This window comes from Ovis aries, chromosome 9 (genome assembly GCF_016772045.2).
Source record: "Ovis aries strain OAR_USU_Benz2616 breed Rambouillet chromosome 9, ARS-UI_Ramb_v3.0, whole genome shotgun sequence".
Lineage (NCBI taxonomy): Eukaryota > Metazoa > Chordata > Mammalia > Artiodactyla > Bovidae > Ovis > Ovis aries.
Genome location: NC_056062.1, coordinates 20,977,699 through 21,001,963, shown reverse-complemented (window position 1 = coordinate 21,001,963; position 24,265 = coordinate 20,977,699). Strand labels below are relative to the sequence as shown.

The following is a 24,265-nucleotide window of genomic DNA, read 5'->3' as shown; positions in this document are numbered from 1 at the left end:
TTTTCTAGGCAAGAATACTGGAGTGGGTTCCCAGTTCTTCCCACAGAGGATCTTCCCAATCCAGGGACTGAACCCAAGTCTCCAGTGTCTTTGCACCGTAGGCAGATTCTTTATCGCCGAGCCACCAGGGAAGGCCCCTGTGGCGTACAGCCATTGACAAAACTCTGAATTAGCTATAACTTAAAAAAACCAGAAAGTTTATCATAAAAATCTGGCTCTCTAGCTTCTTTCAACAAAGGAGGAGAAAATTATGGAAGTCTGAGCTCCCATTCCCGAGAGCAACAATCCCCTGCAGTGAGCAGCAGCCACGACCTTTGGTCAGAACTTGGTTTCCCAGTTTGCCGCAGGGCTTACTCATCCCTATTGTTTTTGTACCACCCACAAGGTCACTGTGAACAGAGGGGACTAGGACTCCTGGATGAAAGGTCCTACAGGTCCCCTTTGCTCCTGCTTTTGATGACTTTCCTGATATTTTTTATCCTCATTAGTGCTCCCTTGCCATCCCCTGGGGTAGACAGTGGAGGGCCACCAGCTTGAGGCTGTCACCTGTGCTACAGAAGAGGGAGGCCCTGCCTCTTCCAGGATTCCGATCCCCTGGTCAGTGGAAAGATGATCGCCTCCAGAACACACCAACCAGCCATCAGGCCAGAGGGAGCTCCCTGCTGCCACTGCAGCCTCCTATAATTACCTGCAGTGTAATAAAGCCCCGCTGAGAAACCTTAGAAAGGACCCCACAAGGAGAAGTGTTTCCTGAGTAATTTCCTGATCATAGAATTTCAGGGTTAGAAGAGACTTTATAAAAGCTTCTAGACCAACCCACCATCTGATGCTTCAATCTCCTCCAGAGCGGCTGACACAATACCTTCCATCAAATCCTGATGATTTGCCCATCAGGAGCTGAAAATATAAAAAAGGCAGCAAAGGCGGCCCTGCCCGCAAGTCCTCCCAGGCTGGGGAGGCCAGTCTGGCAAACAGACAGTGAGGAGGCAGGATGTGCTCAGTGGTGTCCGACTCTTTGGGACCCCATGCGCTGTAGCCCGCCAGGCCCCTCTGTCCATGGGGATTCTCCAGGGGAGAATACTGGAATGGGTTGCCATTTCCTTCTCCAGGACACAGGATGGCGTGGGCTCTGATTCTCAACAGCCACCACAAACTCAGCCCATACTATACGCCAAACGCTCTGCATAAATCATCTCAGCAAATTCTCAAGAAAACTCTTCCTTGTTTGCAAGTGAGGACTCTGAAGCTCAGAGAGGTTAAGGCCCTTGGTCAAGGTTGCACAATTTATAGGTGTTAGAGCAGGCTGTGAACCCAGCAATATGAGACTCCAGAACTGGGTCTGTAAACACGACCTTAGCCTGCAATTCTGGAAGGGTGGCTGGGGAGAGAGAGGGGAGGCTGGGACCCAGAGCCTGCCAAAGGGACAGATGTCTGTCCTGAGTCCAGAAACACACACAGAGGAGAGAGTGAGCCCAGAGTGGGAGAGGAGCCAGGCTGAGGGCAAGACAGGCCCAGGGGTCTGGGGCCTTGGTAGCAATCAGGGAAATGCCAGTAAAAGCAGAATGAGACATCACTTGACACCTCTTAGCCTGGCAAAAAATTAGCAGGCACTGTGATGCCAAGTGTTGGTGGGTGGATGGGAAGGCGGACTCGGCAGGGGCCCTCAGACATGACCTGGCGGTGCTGTGCCAAAAGTTACACATAGGCATCCTCTATGCCCCAGCAGTTCCGCTTCCAGCTATGCAAAGTGTTCGGGAGTCTATCTGGAATGCTCTCATGCATGGAAGAAAAATTCTGATACACCAAGAATTTTTTAAAACATGCAGAAGTGTTTCTGTTGTAATGCCAAGGGGGCAGGAGGCAGAAAATACATGGGATGAAAACAGAGCCACCTCGTAGGGTAACCCAAGAAGGGCCCGGGATTACATGCTAGGCACGTTTAACTCAATAAATCAATGTGATCAAGTCTTGTTACTATAAATAATCATGTTTTAGGGACCTTTGATCTGAAATTTCCAATTTCCCCTGTTCATTCAATACATATTTACTGAACACTTGTATGCAGGTAATGGATCAGGAGGTAGGGCAATGTGGGTGTTCAGTTGCTCAGTCAAGTTCAATTCTTTGCAAATCGGACAAAGAATTTTCAAAGTCTATCCCATTGACTGTACGCAGCCAAGCTACTCTGTCCATGAGATTTCCCAGGCAAAAATACTAGAGTGGGTAGCCATTTCCTTCTCCAGGGAACCTCAATCCAGGGATTGAACCCACTTTGAACCCACATCCTGCATTGGCAGGCAGATTCTTTACCACTGAGTCACCTGGAAAGCCTTACAGCAAGGAGTAAAATGGGTGAAGAGAGCTTAAGTTCCAGGTGAAAGAGAGAATCGTCAGAGAAATAAATGAGTAACAGGTCAGATGTCCAGAGACCATCCATAGGGAATTACGGAGGATGGGCGGAGAAGGCAGGGAGAGGGTGTGTGCCCACACAGCTGCACTGCTTTGTGAATGAAAGTGTTTGTTGCTCAGGGTATCTGACTCTTTGCAACTTCATCGATGGTAGCCCGCCAGGATCCTCTGTCCATGGAATTCTTTAGGCAAGAATATGGGATTGGGTTGCCATTCCCTTCTCCAGGGGATCTTCCCAACCCAAGGATTGAACCCGGGTCTTCTGCACACTGCAGGCAGATTCTTTACCATCTGAGTCACCAAGGAAGCGATATTCGACAGTGAATCCCATCTTGCTGGAGGCAGCCCCTTATGCCAGCAGCACAAAAGCTTCAGTGTCCTGCCTCATCTGCCTTCTGGGGGGTTCTAGTCTTTCTCGCTTCAAGTGAAACTTAACTGAGCTCATCAGGACGCCTAGAGCTGCTTCGCATTCATCAGAAAGAGAAGCTGAGTCTCGTCCAGCTGGTGCCTTTCCTTTGAGTCGGGTACAGGTGGTTTCAGATTCTTTCAGCAGCAGCTTGAGCCCCGCGCAGCAGAGGCACGGTTCCTGCCAGCTCTTCTCACCAGTCTCCAACAAGAGGACCTACACGTGCAGCATCCAAAGCCTCAACAAGCGCTCAGCTTCTGCCCCTGGGGTCACCAGCCAGGAATCTTCTCTCAGAAACGACTCGACGTGTGGACAGAGTTTTGTACCCGGAGAGGCTTACCATCGTGTTATTATTTTTTTTTCTTTCAGTCTCATTGAGATGTAACTGACAAAAAGCACTGTATAAGTTTAAGGTGTACGACATCATGGTTTGACTTACATACATCAGGAAATGATAAGTTTAATGAATATCCATCTTCTCATATAGATACAAAATTAAAAGATAACAGAATAAAACTTTGTGATGAGAACGTTTAGGATTGAGCCTCTTAACATTTTTTATATCAGTATATAATACATGGGCTTCCCAGGTGGTGCTAGTGGTAAAGAACCCGCCTGCCAAGGCAGGAGACATAATGAGAGGCGGGTTCGATACTTGGGTCGGGAAGATTCCCTGGAGGAGGGCATGGCAACCCACTCCAATATTTTGTCTGAGAAAATCCCATGGACAGAGAAGCCTGGTGGGTTACAGTCTATAAAGGTCACAAAGAGTCGGATACGACTGAAGTGACTTAGCATGCTTACATATAATACACAGCAGTGTTAATTAAGGCTTCCCCACTGGCTCAGCGGTGAAGAATCTGCCTGCAATGCAGGAGCTTCAGAGGAGGGTTTGATCCCTGGGTCGGGAAGATGCCCTGGAGGAGGAACTGGCAACCTGTTCCAGGATGCTTTCCTGAACTCCCATGGACAGAGGAGCCTGGTGGGCTGCAGCCTGTAGGGTTGCAGAGTCAGACACGACTGACCAGGAACACAATGAGTGTTAGTTATATTTATCATGTTGCACATTACATCCCTAGGACTAATTTATCTTATAACTGGAAGTTTTTACCTTTTTCTTTCATTCAAGTCTCTCTCCCTTACCTTCCCATCTCTGGTAACCACAAATCTGATCTCTTGTTTGAAGTGCAATTTTTTTTTAATTTTTGAAATGTAATTGACCTACAGTGCCATGTTAGTTTCTGATGCATAACATGGAGGCATTTTTCTTTATATTTCAAAATGATCACCATGATAAGTCTAGTTTTAATATGTCACAATACAAAGATATTATATAGTTAGTGCCTATATTCCCCACACTGAATATTTCATACCTGTGACATTCACTTTGCAACTGGAAGTGTGAACCTCTTAATCTCCTTCACCTATTTCTTTTCTCCCTTCCCTCTTTCTCCTTGGCAACTGCCAGTTTGTTCTCTGTTTTAATTTCTCTGCTTCTGTTTCATTATGTTCATCTGTTTAACGTTTTTAGATTCCACCTAAGTGAAATCATACAGTATTTATCTTTCTGTCTGACTTATTTCACTTAGCATAATACCCTCTAAGTCCGCCCACTTTAGGTGGCAATATTTCATTTTTTATGGCTGAGCAATATTCCACTGTGTGTGTGTATACACCACATATAATATGTATATATATATCACATCTTCTTTATCTATCATCATGTTATTTTTAACAGTAAAATGCCACAGAGCTCCAACATGCTCCACCTTAAGAAAATTACTAAGTGCACCATAGTCTGTGCAAATATCTGTTATACTGTGCAAAATTCTGCATCTTTAATAATGCTCATGAAGAATTTAAAGCAAGAGGAAACATTTGCTATACTCTTAAATTGTTAAAAGACAATGGAAGCAGTATTAGAATCAGATGACAGGTTTAACACTAGAGGAACCGAAACGTATACAGTGAGAGAGAATTCTCTGAAATGCTAAAATAGGTACTTTCCTGGAGGAGTTGTTCTGTGGGATTTTTTTTTTCCCCCACATTTTCTTCTCTTTTCAGGATTCTCTTCACTGATCATGGCTACTTTTATGATCATGAATGAGAACTACCAATGCTCCCCAACCCTAAAAACGGCTGGTACCTTCAAAACTTTCTCCAGCCACCCAGTGCTTGGCCCCGGGACCCTGACCTAGCGATCTCCCGAGGCTGTATTTACTGAGAAGATCTCCCAGGATTTGGGATTTCATTCCCAGCAGCTTAGACCTAAAGAAGAGAAGGAAAGATAGCATGCGATATGCGGTGTCAGCAAAGGTCTACGAGAATGCAGGCCCAGCCAGGGTGGACCTGGCTTCCAGGAAGGAGGACTTGGACACACCATCCCTGGATCCTGAGGCTCCCTAGAGCCCACCCAGCCCCCAGAACCTCTCTCCAATCCCAACTGAAAGCCCGGGACAGCGTCACTTTCACCCAGGAGCACAGAAAAGTCCTTCCTCATCTTTCACAGCTTCATCAGGGCTCCACACGGGTGAAGCTCCTTGCACTGTCCTTGTGGGGACACATTACGGTGTCATGTATCGTATGCCCCAGCAGAAGTTCCGAGGCTCAGAGAGGTCTATCTACTTGCCTGAGGCCACACAGCTGGTAAGAGACAAGACCTGGGATTCAGGCTTCTGCTCTGACCCCTGGAGGACTTCACCCCACGCCATAGCTGGCCCAGGAGCCCAGCGCTGGCATCCAGGAGCCTGGGTTCCACTCCCAGCAGAGTCACTCAGCAGCTGTGGAGGTTGTGCTAGTTAACCCCAGGGAGACCAGGTTCCATCTGTAAGCTGGAGGCAAATCTGATGCTGACCCTAGGGCTTAACTGCTAAGCCGCTGGTACATTGTAAGCACATGATCAATGCTGTTGCTCTTGTTGTCACTTTCATCCTCCCTGGAGTAAGGTCACTCTCTAGCCTCATGGTGTTCGCCAGTACACTGCCTCCTGCCCTTCTAAGACCCCCACCCCAGGCCAAGGAAAGAGCATGCCTGGATCTGTCCCCAGTCCTGTTGGCTCATCTTGTAAAGAATCCGCCTGCAATGCAGGAGACACAGGTTCAGTCCCTGGGTGTGGGAAGATCCCTTGGAGAAGGAAATGGCCACTCACTCCAGCATTCTTGTCTGGGAGCGCTGCAGTAAAGAGACCGGGACAGAATCACAAGAGGAGAGTCAACTCTGAGACATGAGCAGAGTGTTTCCAAACTGTTTCTTGGCTCAGTGTGGCTGCCTTCTGGCCAACTGTGCTCCGTTCCCGTCTAACTCCAAACAGATGGGCCGGGGCCCCACCCCCACCCTGCTCAGTCATACCCCCCTAGGGGCCTCCAGCCTTTGGACCAGAACCGAAGAGAGCCGCCCAGCTTCCTGGGGAGGGTGTGGTGCAGCGCTTCCTGGGGGTTTGCGCTGTCCTTCGTGTGCCCCGGGCGTGCCTTTGCACCCAGCACATGGTGACAACCAAGCAGGTGCACGGCTGTTGCTCCCTCCATGCTGAGAGGCAGGGAAGCCTAGCGGTTAAGCAAATGAACTCCTGGGCCAACTTCCCCAAGTCTGAATCTGGTGCTGCCAAATCTTTGCTGGGCACCCCCGGGAAAGTCTCTCAACCTCTCTGTGCCTTTTTCCCTCTCTGTGTAAAGAAGGGGTGGTGATGCTAAAACTAGCACCTACCTCAAAGGGGGCCCTGCAAGGATGGAACGCCTGGCCGGAAAGTGGTAGAAGCAGGACACAACCCAGCAGTGTGCCCAGGACAGCGCTTTAACCACCAGACAGCACTGCCGCCTCCAGCTGACATCACCGTTCCGCAGGCAAGTTGACCCCCCAGCTTCCTTTAGTCCTTCCAAAGGTAGCCTTACCTTGCTTGGAAGGCAGGTCAGAGCTGTGAGCAACATGCTTTCTGACAAGTCCCTAAGCTGAAGATTCTACCACCTTTGCAGACACAACAACTTCCCAGCCCTGGGCACCAGAGACCCTCACCCTCCTGTTCCCTCTTCATCACTCATTGCCTAGCAAGCACCCAGGGTCTGGGCTCCCGCAGATCGTCCAAGATCAAGGGGAAGGAAGCTGGAAAGAGTGGATGATGACTTGAAGGCTCACCAGGCATCCGGAGCCAGCAAATCCATGCAGAGGCTTTATGAAAGGCTTGGTCTAATCACAGAGTTCGCTTCAACAAGCTAACGTCTTCCTTTCCATCCAGACATCTGTCTCCACACAAAGAGGGCTTCCACCCAGGGGCTGGGGGCCTAATTGCTGTGGGTTCCTGAGATACAATTACTTGTCAAAGAGAAACAGGGCGAATCCTGGGACTTGCAGGCAACAGAGAAACCACTGTAAAACCCTGCAATTAAAGGGCAGGAACAAAAAAGGGAGCTGTCACAGCCCCTGGGGTGGAAATAGCTCAGCGTGGTTTCCTGGGTTTGCAGTACTGCCCAAGCCGAGGTCAGATTCCGGGAGGAATCATGGGAGAGGTTCTGCAGCAGAGCAAAGTGGGAGGGGTGCTCGCAGCTCCCTGGTGCAGAGGTGATGAGGGAGGGAAGAGCAGGGAGCAGATGAGGACGGGGGACCAGAGGGCACACCTGCTGAGGACCAAGGACTCCGGGATGGCATGATATTCATACACGTCATTGCACTTAGTTCTCAGAACAACTCAGCCACCTGGAGCCTTGTAGCACCAGTTGCCAGATGAGAAACCAGAGAGTCAGAGACGTGCTCCAGCCTATCAGAGTACAGGAGCAGTATCAATAACCTCGGATATGCAGGTGACACCACCCTTACGGCAGAAAGTGAAGAGGAGCTAAAGAGCCTCTTGATGAAGGTGAAAGGCAAGAGCTAAAAAGCTGGCTTAAAGCTCAATATTCAGAAAACTAAGATATGTCACCCAGTCCTATCACTTTATGGCAAATAGATGGGGAAACAGTGGAAACACTGACAGACTTTATTTTCTTGGGCTCCAAAATCACCGCAGATGGTGACTGCAGCCATGAAATTAAAAGACGCTTGCTCCTAGGAAGAAAAGTTAAGACAAACCTAGACAGCATATTATAAAGCAGAGATATTACTTTCCCCACAAAGGTCCATCTAGTCAAAGCTATAGTTTTTCCAGTAGTCATGTGTGGATGTCAAAGTTGGACCATAAAGAAGGCTGAGTGGAGAAGAATTGATGCTTTTGAACTGTGGTGTTGAAGAAGACTCTTGAGAGTCCCTTGGACTGCAAGGAGATCCAACCAGTCCATCCTAAAGGAAATCAACCCTGAATATTCACTGGAAGGACCGATGCTGAAGCTGAAGCTCCAATACTTTGGCCACCTTATTCAAAGAGCCAACTCATTAGAAAAGACCCTGATGCTGGAAACGGTTGAAGGCAGGAGGAGAAGGGGATGATAGAGAATGAGATGGTTGGATGGCATCACTAACTTGATGGACATGAGTTTGAGCAAGCTCCGGGAGATAGTGAAGGACAGGAGCCTGGCTTGCTGCAGTCCATGCAGGGTCACAAAGAGTCGGACATGACTAAGTAACTGAACAACAACAATCAGATACTGATTCTTGAGCCCAGATCTGGCTGGATCCAGGCCCAGATACCCATCCATGTTAACTAAGGTGCACAGCCATATTGCCACTGCCTGGAGAAGGGGTTGCTTCTTAATAAAGGCTAAGATGAGAGTTGGTAGTAGTCTGGGTTGTATTTTTCTACAAGTTCCAAGCCAAAGGAGAGGTTTGGGTTTGGTGGATAAAGTACTGGACTGGAAATCAAACCTCAGATTCAAATATTGCCTCTGTCACCAATGCTGTGTCATCTCGGCCAAGTTACTTCAGTTTTCTGTGCAACCATGTTCCAGCTCGAGAAAGGGGGCTGGGGTGGAGGGTGAATTCAATCCACTCTGCTTCCCTCCAGCTCTGTATGCTTTCTCTTGCATTTCAGTTTGCCCTGGGGGTTATGAGCCAGAGCTCGGTGTCAGAACACTGGGTGCAAATTTGAGCTCTGCTCCTGTGTGGTTCAACCTCTATGATGCAGAAGGCCTTGTGTAACGTCAGGAAAATAATATCCACAGCACAGGCAGTTATGACAATAATGTGTGTGAATAGTAAACAGTGTGTGAATCGAACTTGGAACACACAAGGTGCTGTGTGTGCTCCTGCCTAAGTATATGTCGGGACTCAAGCCACTCAGACCCCAGAACATTCTAATGCAGGACGCGATCCGCTTACCTCCTGGGGGGGTCTCACACCTCAATGCCTCCTTTCAGGGACTAACAGCAGACAGGAAGTTCCAGGTGCCCCCAGCCCCCATCACAGCTCTGCAGTTAAGGCTGGGTGTCTCAGAAGTCTGTGGGCTGCGGCCAGTGGGGAGGCATTCCTAGGCTGTCAGGGGTCGGGAGGGCTGAGCTGAATCCTCCCAGGGCCACCTCGAGGGGATGGAATGATCTGCACCCGCTTAAAATCAGTGCAGCAAAGATGTACCTGGAGGAGGGGATTTAGTGACTCGCCCAGGGGTCCCAGAGCCCTTGACCGGCCCCTCCCCAGCATTTGGTGCTGGGAAGGAAGGGGCAGGGTCCAGCCTGGCTTGCTAGGCTCAGGACCTGCAGGAATGTCATCGCCTCGCTTGCTGACCCGGCCTGTGTCCTGGCAGCTGGCCCTGTGTCAGGCACATGCCAGTCACGGAGGGTGCAACACTGGGTGCAAACACTGTGCTCAGGAAGAGCTCCTGCCCAGCGACGGGGGGCCCATGGCAACAGCAAACAGGATGCGCGTGTGCCGGTCAAGCTGTTTCCCTCTGCAGCCAAGACTGAGTTAAGGCCAGGATTCCGTGAATGGCCACCCGTGGGCCCAATCTGGCCGGCCGCCTGTTTTGGTAAATGACGTTTTACTGGAACACAACTATGCCTGTTCATCTCTGTACTGCCTGTGGCCACTTCTGCGTGGCCATGGCATATCTGAGAAGTCACAACACAGACGATCTAGTCCACAAAAACGAAAATGTTTACTATCTCCGGCCATTTACAGAAAGAACTCTCTGCCCCTGCTCCAGACCTCCAAGGGCTCCAAGGGCAGGGCTGCATGAATCCTTCTGACACATCAAAGCTTCCTCTCCTCCATGGGAGGTGAAAATAGCCACCAAGAGGGGAAGGGCCGGCGCTAAAGGGGAGTGAGCATTGAGGACTGAGGACCGTTTCCCCAGGAGGTGGCCGTTCTGTTGAGTTAGTAAGGGCTCGTAAGGGACCTGCTGGGTGAAGAAATAGGAGAAAGGACTTCCCTGGTGGTCCAGTGGCTAAGACTCTGGGCTCCTAGTGCAGGGGTCCCGAGTTCGATCCTTGGTCGGGGAACTGGATCTCACATGCCTCAATTAGGTGTTTGCACGCTGCAACTAAAGAGCCTGCAACTAGGGTGCAGCACGGCCAAATATTAGTAAGTAAGTAAATACATATTAAAAAAATAAATGAAAGAAATAGGGGAAGGGCACTCCAGGCAGAGGGTTGGCCAGTCAAGGACGCATGGGTGCTGCAAATACTGAGCTGGGAGATGGGTGCACGCGAGGGGCACAGAAGCACCGCACAGTCAGGCGTTAAAGGCTCTGGGGGCAAACCTCGCAGTGGTGGGTCCATCTCTCCAGCTGTCTCCAGCCACAGTGAAGATGACACACACAGAGTTCAGGCTGCCATTCCCTGCCTCATGGAATTTAGCATCTTGCGGGGGAATGTGACAGGCAAATGCCAGGCAGAACGTGCTGAGTGCCTGGGAGGGGCACAAGAGCATCTGAGTGGGTTCTGAGGAAGGGGAGAGGTCAAGGTCCATTTGGGGACAGGATGAAAAGGGTCCTAGAGGACAGATGAAATCTGAGAAAGTCCCTAGGGGCTTAGAGGTTGGGGGTGGTGCTCCTGAACAAGGGTAGGAGGTCATGAAACCCAGGACCAGCTGCCGCCCACTTGGTGGACAGAAAACTGAAACACCCAGCTAATGGGCCTTAATCTGGTAGGCGGATTAATTTCCATCTGAGCTGGAGGATGCAAGGCTAGGGGCCAACGTGGACGACCTCGGATGTCCAGAGGAGGGGCTCCAAGCCCAGTCAAGGGCTCAGGGCTGGTTTCCCAGAGGAGGGGAGGCTGGCTAATTACAGGAGGAGGGAATTAACCTCAGGAAGTCATTGAAGTCCATCAAGACAAGGGTCACCCCTGGAGAGAAGTGTCACCCAAAGTCCAAGGTGAGACCCCTATAATCTGCCCTCCCCTTCCTCCCTGGTCATCCGGCCGCTCACTCACTCTGCAGGGCCCCTTGAGTCCACTGCTGGTCGGACCACCAGTCACACTCCTCCTGACCTAGGGCATGGCCACGGTGGCCCCCGGTGCTCAGCTGGGTCAGATCCTCAGGGCCTCCAGGTCTCTGCTGACCTGTCTGCTCTCCGTACGGCCGCCCTTTCACCTCTACCGGCGGTCCCCTCAAGTCCTCGCCTCCCCTTGCTTCTCTCTCTCACAGCACTTCCCATCTTCCTACAAATCTTTGAATCCTTTACCTTTGTCTTTTATCAGAAGTCATATATTATTACATTTCCCAAGGGATTGACTGAAGCAGCCCTGGCTTTCTGAACCCTGCCTGGTACAAGGAGGCATCCAGTCAATATTTGTTAGTAGAATTAATGAAAAAAGCAAGAGCAAAAGCAGCAACCAGCACTTTATTAAAAGACCCTCCGCCCAAATACCTTCTTCCTGTGCTTGAAAGCTGTGGCTGGATAATTCATGCTGACCTATATTTTTTTCCCTCTTTGAACCGATGTGTATTTTCAAAGGCTAAGGGAATGCATATGCCTTGGCAAAGCTCACACTGAGAGCTTCTAGACAAAAAGCATTTCAGGAAAACACTCCCCCTGTGAGCCGTGCTGCTGATAGAGCAGCCCGTGAGCCCCCAGGAGCTGCCTGGGGTTTCTGGGGACTCTCTGGGGCCAGGCACCTGGGACCCCCACTTTGATATCTGCCCCAGCGGCCAGCTGTTCTCAGTCAGGCGGCTAAATGAAGACAGTCACTTCACCAGCAAAGGGAGGAAGAGAAAATGAGAAGGACGGTCTGGAGTTGTCACCAAGCCCTTGATCGGGGCTCCAGGGAGCACGAGGGGGACAGACACGCGGCCCCACAGCTGAGCTAGCGTCTGACCATGCTCCACGAGACAGACCCTGAGCACAGTGCGACGGTCCCTGCAGTGCCCCCACCCGGGTGCGGGGTCAGAAATGCTGCCTTAGGATGCGGTGCTGGGCTGGGGGATGAATCGGGAGATGGGGAGAGAGATATACGCTGCTATGTACAAAGAAGGTAACTAATGAGAGCCTGTTGTACAGCTCAGGGAACTCTCCTCAGTGGTCTATGGGGACCAAAAGGGGAAGGATGTATGCACTCAGATAGCTGATTCACCTTGCTGGACAGCAGAAACCAACACAACCTTATAAAGCCACTACACTCGAATAAAATGGCTCTGTTTAAGATTCAAATTCTTAGAATTGAAGTGAAATGGGCGATTCTTGCTGTGGTGACTTACAATTGTTTTTTGTTCAGTATATACATGTATACACATACATAGTATATGCATGTTGTATGATATGTATACATACATGCACCTGGTATGACATGTATACAAATACATTTAGACGCATATAGTGTTCATATAAAGTATGATATGTATACACATATGCATATACATATAGCGTGTATGCACACCTGTATATGTGGATACATGCATTTAATAAGTACCTAGCTCTGTTCTTTGACTGTTATACATATTCGATCATTTAATTCTCATAATGATCCTGAGAAGTAGGTCCTACTATACCATTTGATAGAGGCTGGAAGCGAGGCACAGGAGTTACCTATCCTGCCTAAGGTTGCCCAGCTGGGTGCAGGCGACCCTGGGAGGTGGCCTCCCCTCCCCTCTCAGCAGTCTGCTTGAAAAGCCAAGCTCTTAACCATGCACTTGTGCTCCGTCAATCATGTCCCAGGGCCGCCAGGGTGTCAATGAGCCCCTTCCAGGGTGTCCATGAGGGCAAAGCCATTTTCACGGCAAGACACCACTCGCTTTTTCATTCTCACTCTCTCAGGAACTGACTGTTGCCTCTGTTCCCCAGAGACAGGCAGCGTGGGATTCCAGCACGGACCGAGGCGACAGCAGACTGAGAGCCCAGCTGCTTTCCTCTGAGCCAGACATGGAGATTAGTAAGACGATGCTACTTTTCTCACTAAATTTCTGTTTCATTTGGGAAAGCAGCTGTTTTTCATTACACTTATATTATCAGGCGATAGACCTATTATTGCCAATTTTAAATAAAGCAATAAATATGTAAAGAATGTCTCCTTAAAAGACAGAAGACACAAAAGCTATTTGAGACCATCAGTAACATTTAAGACCCTGTAAAGAGGCCTTCAAAACCAACGGTTTAAGAACAGCTGCTATGCTACCAACTGCCCCTCGGGGTTTTTGAAGAGCACATCTTGGCATTTCCTGCCCAGCTCAGGACTGGCCATGTAGCAGGATGCACAGAATCCCGGGGCCCTACTTATAGAACATCAGAAGACCCTCCCCTCCAGCTGCTGTGACAGCAACATGCCTCTTCCTATGTGTAGGAGTGTGTGCTGCTACTGCTGCTAAGTCGCTTCAGTCGTGTCCAACTCTGTGCGACCCCATAGACGGCAGCCCACCAGGCTCCCCCGTCCCTGGGATTCTCCAGGAAAGAACACAGGAGTGGGTTGCCATTTCCTTCTCCAATGCATGAAAGTGAAAAGTGAAAGTGAAGTCGCTCAGTCGTGTCTGACTCTTAGCGACCCCATGGACTGCGGCCCACCAGGCTCCTCCGTCCATGGGATTTTCCAGGCAAGAGTGCTGGAGTGGGGTGCCATTGCCTTCTCCGAGGCGTGTGTGACAGTGTCTATTTGTGCGTGTGCATGGGGGGAGGGACACTGGACCCGGTTGAGAGCAGCAGGCCCACTCGCCCTCACAAGCTCTTAACTGTTGCCGCCGCCAGCCTTTGCATGGGTCCCGCTCCCAGTTCAGTGGGAATTGTTTTCCAGCTCCCGTCCCCTGGTCTATCTTCCTCCCTTTCTTCCACGACAAAGTCACAACTGATAATACGTGACAGGAGCAAACATTCTCAGGATCTCTGTCCTGGGAACTTAGCCCAAGGACGCAGTCCAAAAGAAATAAAATGCTAAAGCCACTAGATGTTCCGTGCAGTGTTGTCTACAGTGATGATGATGATGGCGACATACACTAACATACTTCATACAGAAATATGCTGCCATGGAGATGACTGAGTCAGTGGTACTGCCACCTGGCGGGTCATTACACAGCTGTACAGGGTGACAGCCGTCCAGGACAACTCCAGAAACACTCATCGAGTAACCCCTCCTTGACCTGGATACTGGGGGCTCAATGGGGAAGGAGATGGCCCCTGCCCTCAAGGAGGTTTCAGTTAAGTGACTGTCTACCTGCTGAGATTTCAAAGTACAGGGAACCAATTCCAAACATCTACCCACCTCCCTGTCCCAGAGACCTTCCCTTCAGTCCTTGTCCTTTTCTGACAGCCAATCCCCGGCACTGGGGATATTTTTAGTGCCTGTGACAAAGTGTTTATGAGAAGGCCATTGAGCCACAAGGCGGTGTGCCTCTTCCCTGCACAGTGCATGGGATATTTTGGCCAAGTGCATTTCAGACAGGCTGGCTCTGGGTCCCTCCCATGTCCTTCTTCCTCTTTCTCATGATCTAAATCTGAAAGGGCTGTGGTGTGCTGTGGTATCCTGGCAAGGCGTGCTTGCTTAATTTAGGCTGAGCATGTACATCTATAAATAGCAGGTGTTCTGAAGGCAGGCAGGCTGAGCTGTGAACAACAGAGATGGTGGACAGTCCCAACATTAAACAGCCAGAGCCTCTAGACGTGGGATTCCCCCATCTCCAGTTCTCCAAAAGCAGGAGGTGGAGCAAGTGTGGCAGGCTGAGTGAGCCCCAGAGGGTGTCCAAGGAGAAAGAAATGATCCCCAGGGGGGAGCAGGCCTGTGTCCAGCTCAGCAGAGAGGTCAGTGAGCTGGACATCATGTTGATCAAACCAACAGCCAGGGCTGACTCTGTGTGGCTGAGACAAGTGGACAAACCGTGCCCGCTTTCAGCTGCTCATGCTTGGCCCTGGAGATGCAGAGCTGCATTTGGCCCAGCTGACTTCTCAAGAAGTCCCTGCGAAGGATGAATCACACATTCCTGTTCCTCATTGAGCTCCTGGGCCAACAGGGAAAACAGACGCACACACGGGCCAGGCACCATAATGAGTGGAGTCAGCAGGATGAAAGTCAGACACGCACACACGGGTCCACACACACACGGGTCCACACACACACGGGATGTTTGGGGGAATGTACAGGACGCAGGGAGGAGAGATTCCCAGAAGTGGTGCTTGAATTGAGTTTTGAAGGGAAGATGATTGAAGCAGGAAGATAAAAAAAGGGCATTCTAGGTGGAGGGCAGAGCAGATAAACATCACATATTCCAAGTCCTGGAGACAATAAAGCTACTTCATTTAGTATGAATGCTATTTAGGGTAATGAGAACATAGGAAGCATCTGTATCTCTATCTGTATCTATAGCCGTGGTACTGTGTACCGTGTTTAGTCGCCCAGTCGTGTCCCACTCTTTACGACCCCACAGACTGTAGCCCTCCAGTCTCTTCCGTCTTTGGGATTTTCCAGGCGCGAATACTGGAGTGGGTTGCCATTCCATTCTCCAGGGGACCTTCCCGACCTAGGGACTGAACCTGCATCTCTTGCATCTTCCGCATTGGCAGGCGGATTCTTTATTTTACCTGGGTAGATGTAAATGCCTGACAATTAGCTCTTTTGATAGCAATGTAAGTGACTGACATTAAGCTTTTAATTGTTTAGACATCTATATTGTAAACACACTGCCACAGATACACAACTAGAGTCACGTGGCCCCACCCATGAAGTTCCTCTTTCTAGAAAGTCTGGGTGATCTAGATAACTGACCTTTCTGAGTGCCCTTGCTTTCCCAACCTACGCTTGCTTTAATTCCCTCTCTTTTGTTTCAGATTTGCCAATGAGGAGTGACCTTGCAAAACACTAGCCCCCACCCCTCACCACCAACCCTGGCCCCAGTAAAGGCAGAACCCCCGGTCTGTGCATGCCCCCCACCTCCCTGTGTGGCCCTGGGCATGCCATTTACCTCCAGAACTCATCAGCCAAAAACCTTGTTGGTTTTTGTTTTCCCTAAGTTCCCTGATGGCCATTGCTGAGGTGCATCTTGTAATCATAATAAGAACTACAAGGCCAGAGGGTAGTGATAAGGCTGAGGATGTTGGCAAAACACCAGGTCATGGTGGCCTTGTCTGTCCTCTGGTGGAATTTGGACTTGGTCCCTAGACCATAAGGGAAATGGTCAGAGACAGAAGGAAAGGCATAACTCAATGCCCTTCGGGAACAAAGGTTATTGGTGAACACCCAAATGCTTATCAGCCGGGCGGGTCTGCATAGAATAGAAATTGTTTTTGGAGAATAACTCAGTCTGTGGGCTTGGCATCTAAAAGGACGTTATTTTGCTGACAAAGCTATGTTTTTTTCCAGGAGTCATGTATGGATGTGAGAGTTGGACTATAAAGAGGGCTGAATGTTCAAGAATTGATGCTTTTGAACTGTGGTGTTGGAGAAGACTCTTGAGTCCCTTGGACTGCTAGGAGATCCAACCAGTCCATCCTAAAGGAAATCAACCCTGAATATTCATTGGAAGGACTGATGCTGAAACTCCAATACTTTGGCCACCTGATGTGAAGAGCAGATTCATTGGAAAGATTGAAGGCAGGAAGAGAAGGGGACGGCAGAGGATGAGATGGTTGGATGGCATCACCAGCTTGACAGACAAGCTCCGGGAGATGGTGAAGGACAAGGGAGCCTGGCATGTTGCAGTCTATGGGGTCACAAAGAGTCAGACACAACTGAGCGACTGAACAATAACAACAAGAACAACAACAAACGTCCGTGCTTTGGGTGGATGCCCTCCTGTGGCATTAGTGTTGTTAAGGCCTCTGGGCCTGACAGCAGCAGCTACCCCGGGGGTCTGTGCTATAACCAGACACCTTCCCCTGCTACCCTCACAGCTCACCCACATCCCACCAGCACAGCTATAAGTAATAACACTTATAACAGGGCTGTAACTTATCCAGCATTGCCTATGGCCAGGCACTGAGCCCAGCTTTCTGCATCATCGTCTCATTTAATTCTCACAACCCCTTGTAGGTGGGTACTGTGACCATCCCATTTCTTACAGATCAGGGATCTGATCTGTAAAAAGTCTGATCTGATCCCCAAAAGCTGGAGAGGGACAGACGTGGGTGCTGCCAGGCAGGTGCCACTCCAGGCCTTGAACCTGCCACAGCCTGCCTGATGCCAGGGGGGTCTATCTCCCCTGGTGGGTGGGACTGGCCCCATCAATGGAGAGAACAAAGCTCATCAGGTTAAGGACACATGGCTGGCAATCAGAGAGCTATCCTGAAGCTTTTTCTTTGGAATCCAGGGACCCTGCTTCCTCCCTTCCATCCTGACTGTATATGGGGGCTGGATGTTTGAACATTCAGGGAGGAGGGCACTCCCTGCAGCTGTCAGGAGCTTGACCTTTTCTAGAAGATGGTAATGGCGTGAGGTGTGGCTGCTGACGACTGTGAAGAGCCTAAGCTCTGAAGTGCAGGAGGTCTGTGGGTCCTTGGTCCATTTTAGAAATGAGGCAACAGGTGCAGAGGGGGGCTGCATCTGAGGGCTGGGGGTCAATCAGAGTCCCAGGAAAATACGTCCAGGGTCACATGGAGGGAGAAAGCCCAAGCAGACCTTGCAGTCAGAAGCCGGACGATATTTCTGCTTTGCAAATAGGGTCACCTGTACCATTTTCCCAGATTCCACACATACGTGTTAATATACAATAGAGAGAACAAACGTATGGACTCCAAGGGGAGAAAGTGGGTCGGGATAAACTGAAAGATTTGGATCGACACGTATACGCTGTGTGCGTGTATGTTCGGTTGCTTCAGCTGTATCCGACTCTGCGACCCCATGGACTGTAGCCCGCCGGGCTCCTCTGTCCAGGGGATTCTCTAAACAAGAATTCTGGAGCAGGTTGCCATTTCCTCCTCCAGGGGATCTTCCTGACCCAGGGATTGAACCTGGGTCTCCTGCATTGCAGATGGATTCTTTACCACTGAGCCACCAGGGAAGCCCCCTATATACACTACTATGCATAAAACCGGCTTCCCAGGTGGTGTTAGTGATAAAGAACCCACCCGCCAGTACAGGAGGTGGAAGACACATGGGCTTATCTATGAAAAAATCAGTGAACTGAGAACCTGTTGTATGGCACAGGGAACTCTATTCAGTGCTTTGTGGTGACCTAAATGGGAAGGGGATATATGCACATGTGTAGCTGATTCACTTTGCTGTACAGCAGAGACGAACACAACACTGGTAAGCGACTATACTCCAATACAAATTAGTTTAAAAAGAAGCTGGACATAAATGAGCAGCAGGAGAGCAGAGTCCATGGTTGAGTTCGTCATCATCACATGCCCAGCACCAGGCACATGATGGACTAGGGTAAAGCCTGTTGGATGGACGTGTGAACCAATGAGCCATTATGACTATCCAGGAGAGGGTACAGAGGCTGAGAGGGGGTTCAGGCCCTGGAACACTGTCGACAGTGCCATTTCTCACGTGTTCCATGGTTGCACCTCATCAAAGCGTTTCAACGTGCTGGTAAGAATTCTCTGTATGACCTAGACAGGTGGGATGAGGTGGAAGGTAAGAGGGGGGTTCCAGAGGGAGGGGACACGTGTATACCTATGGCTGGTTCACGCTGATGTGTGACAGAAACCAACACAATATTGTACAGCAATTATCTTCCAGTTAACAATAAATAAATTATTTTTTTAAAAAGAACTCTCTGTAAGGATCAATCAAGTATGTGATATCCCATTCTATGGATGTCCTTTAGCCACTCGCCAGTGTTGGACACTCGGGATGTTTCCATAATGTTGCTATAAAAGAGTTAGGCAGTGAGGATCAAGGAGAGGCAATGGAGCAAGCCCTGCCTCCGGAGCCCTGGACGCAGACTAGATACCTTGAAAGCCCAACTCGTCCACTCATTAACTGTGCATCTGTGAGCAAGTTACTTAGCCACCCTGGGCCTTGGTTCCATCATCAACAGAACAGGAAGAATGTGGGCAGCTGGCTTTCAAGGTGGCTGTGGGGGTAAAGTTGTCACTACTCGGGGCAGTCAGGAGAGCCTGGTCAGCCCTCTGTAAGTGCCCACACTCACCCCACCAGCGCTTATACCCCTAAGTCCAGACGATTCCACAGAACATCGTCCTGGAAGTGGGATCACATGGTCAGCCTGCAGAATTCTAAGGAGAGCACCTGTGAAAATCCCGGCAGCATTGAGAAAAGTCTTTAGCCCAAGCACAGAGGCTCAAGGGACCCAGAAGACGAGGCTGCCCTACTGTACAGCAAGTTCCCTACATACGAACAAGTTCCATTTTAAGAGCACATTTGTAAAGTAATTAGCCTCTAATTAAAATAAATTAATTAATTTAAATTAATTTTTTAAAATAAATAAAAACACACATTTCAAATTAAAATAAAAGGGGAAAAAAAAAAGCATTATTTGTAAGTCGAAAGTCCAACTAAGTTAGCTTAGGCACCCAGATAACACAGTCTGCTATCTAAGACTGCACTGTAGCAGGCTTATAGAACTTTTCACACAAATAAGACATATAAACAAACACAAAAAATAAAGAACAGTTTTTTTTTTTAATCTTACAATACCTTGAAAACTACAGTACGGCTACATTGCCGCAGCTTCTATGCTTGCTTCTGGACATCCTAAGCTTGAGATAAAAGGCACCGCACTACTGTTCTCTATACGGTACTGCACAGTAAGGTGCACAGAAGACAACCGCTTGTAAAAGATGCACCTAGGTGACAATGACAATGCAGTCAGACACATGGACTAATTTTCATGATTTACTAACTTGCATTCACATGTCTGCATCTTTGCAAGTTCCCAACTTGAAGGTTCGTATGGGGGGCCTTACCGCATGGACACCAGAATTCCTGCTGCAGGCCTTTCTGCCAAGTGTTCATCCAGCCTCCTGCAGGAAACAAACCCTCGTGCCCTTTCACCTCCCCCACTGGAGGCCTGGGCCAGGCCAACGAAGCCTAAGGATCAGGGACCCTCAGAGGATCCCCATTAAGCTAGGGCTTGTCTTTTAAATTCCTAACCTCATATTCTTTTCTTAAAGAGAACGCCTAAATTCTGTTAGCTTCCAGCCTCACCGAACTCATAATTGCATGTCTACGTATCACTAATTTGTTCATCTGTTTCTCCCATTAAATTATTTTTTTTTAAGTTTGTATTTTATATTGGAGTATAGCTGACTAGCGGGGCTTTCCTGGTGGCTCAGCGGTAAAGAATCCACCCGCCAATGTAGGAGACATGGATTCCATCCCTGGGTCAGGAAGATGCCCTGAAGAAGGAAATGTTAACCCACTCCAGTTACTCTTGCTTGGGAAATAGCATAGACAGAGGAGCCTGGCGGGCTACGATCCACGGTGTCGCAAAAGAGTCAGATGTGACTTAGCGACTAAACAAGAACAATAGCTGATTAACAATGCTGTGATAATTTCATGTGGACAGCAGAGGGGCTCAGCCTTACACGCACAGGTATCCATTCTGCCCTAAACTCCCCTCTCATCCAGGCTGCCACCTAACATTGAGCAGAGTTCCTTGTGCCCTACAGTGGAAACCCACTAAATTATTAACATGTTGAAGATATAGCCCTTGTCTTACTCTGTTATCCCTCCAGTGCTTAGCCCAGTGCCAGGCACCCAGTTGTGCTCGCTGAATGAATGAATGAATGAGGGAGTGAGAAGGAAAAATCTTCTGTGAACAGAAACTTGTGCATTTCACTTTTTCCACTTGGTTCTCTCCTCAGACTCGCCCAGGACAAGCTAATCCTTTTCCACCTGACAACATCTCAGACCCTCAGAGAGGGCTCCTGCCTTCCTGGGACTGTAACGAGCGCTCCTTTCTTAAACGTTATCAGCAACAGAAATTCCACCAGCCTTTCCCTGCTGTCCATTTCCATCCCCCTAACAACTGCCAGGCTACGCTCTTATCTAGCAGAGTGCCTTGGCCTGCAGTTTGCCTGTGGGCTGGTTGATGAAATTTGTTTTGGGAGAGGAAATGCTTGAGTTCTGAGGGAGAGAAAGCACACGTGACTCTTTAGGCCTGAAAGGACTCATGGCAGGAAATGGGCCTGGCTCTGGGGGTGGCGGGAGGCCACAGCCCCCGGGGGAGAGCAACTGAGTCCCCTCACCTGTCCTTAGATCAGCAGCCCCTGCTCACTGCCCCCTTCACTGTTTTATCTGCAGTGGGACTCAGTTCCTTAAACATCTCAGAGTCACCTTCCTGGGCCTCCATGTCTACCCTGGGATCCTCCCGGGGCCCCCTCTGCCTGCCCCCAGCCCTGCCACTCACAGATCCATTTCTTCCTGCTCAAGGCCAGGCTCCTGCCTTCTCCCCCCCCCCCCCCCCCCCCGCCCCCGCCCCTGTTTGCCAGCACGTGGACTCTCTGGATTTCTGTCCGACTAGAACAGGGCCTGGTGCATCAAGAGATCGGAGAGCTCTCTGACTCAGCTCTGATTTGCCTGAAGCACAGGTAAAACCAGCACGGATCCACTGCACACGCTGCATATATTCTGCTGAGAGCTGGGAACACAAATGTATTTACCTTAAGGCCTCTGTGCTTAAGCAGCTCCCTCCCAGGAAACCCCAGTGCGACAGGAAATGCCCGCTCCCCAGAGAGGCCCAGTTCTGTAATCACACCTTCAACCAGATCAAGGTCTCTGCAGGCCCAGGACAGCAGCCACACGCCACCCCCCAGGAAGCACACAGGCACACCGCAATCACACACGGATGCACATTTCCGCCACGTGCATCGTCGCACGTCCTGTTACACGCAACATGGCTCTATCAGTGACGTGGTCATAAGCACAGCTCCGGGGGTGTGAAGCGAAGGAGACAGTGTCCACCAGCATCGTTTGGCTTTCTTGCTGCTGTGAGGGCCTGAGATCCCCTGATCCACGGGGACAAACGCTCCCCCACCTTCTGCTCTGTGTCTTCCTTCTGAGACTGTTCTGTCTCCCAGGGCCATCTGATCAAATGTCAGCCTGCAGACAGGCACTCTCAGCAAGCATGCCACATTCGCTGGCTGCGTCACGTGCACAAGCTAAGGAAATTTTCAGAATCTTGCTTCCTCCTCTGAACTTGGGCCACTGGGATTTTGCGAGCAGTAATGGCCAGGCAGAGGTCTGGACAGGATCTGATCCATAGTTTAGTAAATGTGGTGAGTGGTGGTGCTGACAGCAGGGGCGGGGTGACTCTAGCAGTTAGATGTGCATCAAGAACATTCTGGCATCATCAGTGTGCACGTAAGGTGGTTTTAACACAGAGATAGGTTGAGCTAGAAATGGGCTTCTCAGGTGGTGCAGCAGTAAATAATCCATCTGCCAAAGCAGGACACACAGGTTTGATCCCTGGGTTGGGAAGATCCCCTGCAGGAGGGCAAGGCAACCCACTCCAGTATTCTTACCTGGAAAATCCCATGGACAGAGGAGTCTGGCAGGCTGCAGTCCATAGAGTCATAGAGTTGGACATGACCAAGTGGCTGAGCACACACCCACACGTGTGAGTTAGAAATAATCTAGATGGTGTGTATATGTACATATAGAAACACGTGTATATGATGTGAGTGGATGTATATGTGAGGACGTATGCATATGTCTAAGAACATGGATGTGTGTATAGCCATGCACACACACACACACACACACACACCCCACACACACATTTCACATCGCCCAGCTCCATCTGCCCAGAGGGCCTGGGAGCAATGCTACCCTAGGAATAAAGGACACGCCTTGTCACCAGATGGCACTTCTAAATAACATCCTGCACTGAAAAGCACCAGGATTCCTTGAAAAATGCTAACTCTCAGGCTGGGCAGAGGAAGCACAAAATGAGGCTAGAATATTGTGTCTCACCAACAAGAAAGTGTTCAGAAACCAACAGAGAGATGTTAAAAAGATGCCGCAGCCATCCCTCACTGGATACATTTGGGACAACTTTAAAATATCAAAAGAATGATATTTATAATGATGATGATAACAAAGGATTAAAATTTATTAAGTACAGTTAAAATCTGCCAGTTCACAACCTGCATAAAGAAGGAAAGGAAGGAGGAATGTTCTTTTCTATGCTGGAAAACCAACTAACAAATGAAAAATAAACAATGAGATGAGAAAAATCGCTGTTTGGTAACCATGCTGATAATAAACTGACGCAGGCAAGAACCATCAGTAGATGCTAAAGCTCCTGTGGCAGGTTAAGGAGTAAAAGGATATTTACAGAGTCTTATAGACGCTCCCGGGAAGATACTTGATAATTACAAAGATGAAATGGTAACTTCACATGGAGACACCTCACAGAGGCCACCTCAACCAGGTGACAAACCAACGTCACCAGCTCTGAGACAGACCAACATCATCCTCCTAACAGGAGGCACTGAGGACCCAGCATCAGTTTCGTGAGATTCCTGGCAAGAGCCCACGGTCTCAATCGAATCACAAGGACACATCAGACAAACACAAACTGAGGGATATTCTGGAAAATAATTGGCTTGGATGTGTCAAAAAAGGTCAGTGTTGTGAAATACAAATCAATGTTAGCAGCAAATCAATGCTAAGCTTCTGACTCAGCTGTACGATGTTTATAATAACGCTGTGATTTCAGGAATATATAAAATGCTAACACTGGAGAAATCTGGGTAAAGGGTGCCCATGATTTTCTGACTATTCTTGCAGCTTACCTGTAAATTTGCAATTATATAAAAATGAACTAACTGAAAAAAACCCCATTTTTAATTGAAAAGAATGTTCTGGGTTTAACTTTAATTTTCATTTATTAAAATTTAAATAGCCACAGATGGAGTGGATGTATGTGGACAGCTCAGTTCTAGACCAGGGACCAACACATTTTTTTTTTTTTTTTTGTCTTAAGGACCGGTCTGTAAATATTTCAGCCTTTGGGGCCACACTTTCTCTGTCGCAATGGTTGCTGTGGTGTGACATACCACAGATAGCCCTGATGAATGAGCGTGGCTGAGTGCCAATAAAACTTTATTTGTAAAACATGACCAGGAGGGACTTGTCCTGTGGGTCACAGGGTTTGCTGGCTGAGCGCTCACCCCAGGACACACCAGAGACTGTCACTGCAGCGCTTCTTTGGGATGACAGGCACTTGTCATAGAAGGATCTCCCAGTTTTCAGGAAAGCACAAAGACCT

At 49.3% G+C, this 24,265-nt stretch overlaps 1 protein-coding gene across 10 annotated transcripts in view; it reads right to left on the bottom strand.

Moving 5' to 3' along the window:
* Positions 1 to 24,265, bottom strand: part of ST3GAL1 (ST3 beta-galactoside alpha-2,3-sialyltransferase 1) — an 89,985-nt gene that overhangs the window by 48,231 nt on the left and 17,489 nt on the right. For 2 of the 10 annotated variants that reach the window (XM_060419993.1, XM_060419992.1), the window contains exon 3: positions 1 to 24,265. This exon is cut by the window's left edge and continues 6,341 nt beyond it. The exons of the other annotated variants lie outside the window; for them this stretch is intronic. The gene's annotated coding sequence lies outside the window, so the exon portion shown is untranslated. 10 annotated transcript variants of the gene reach the window in all.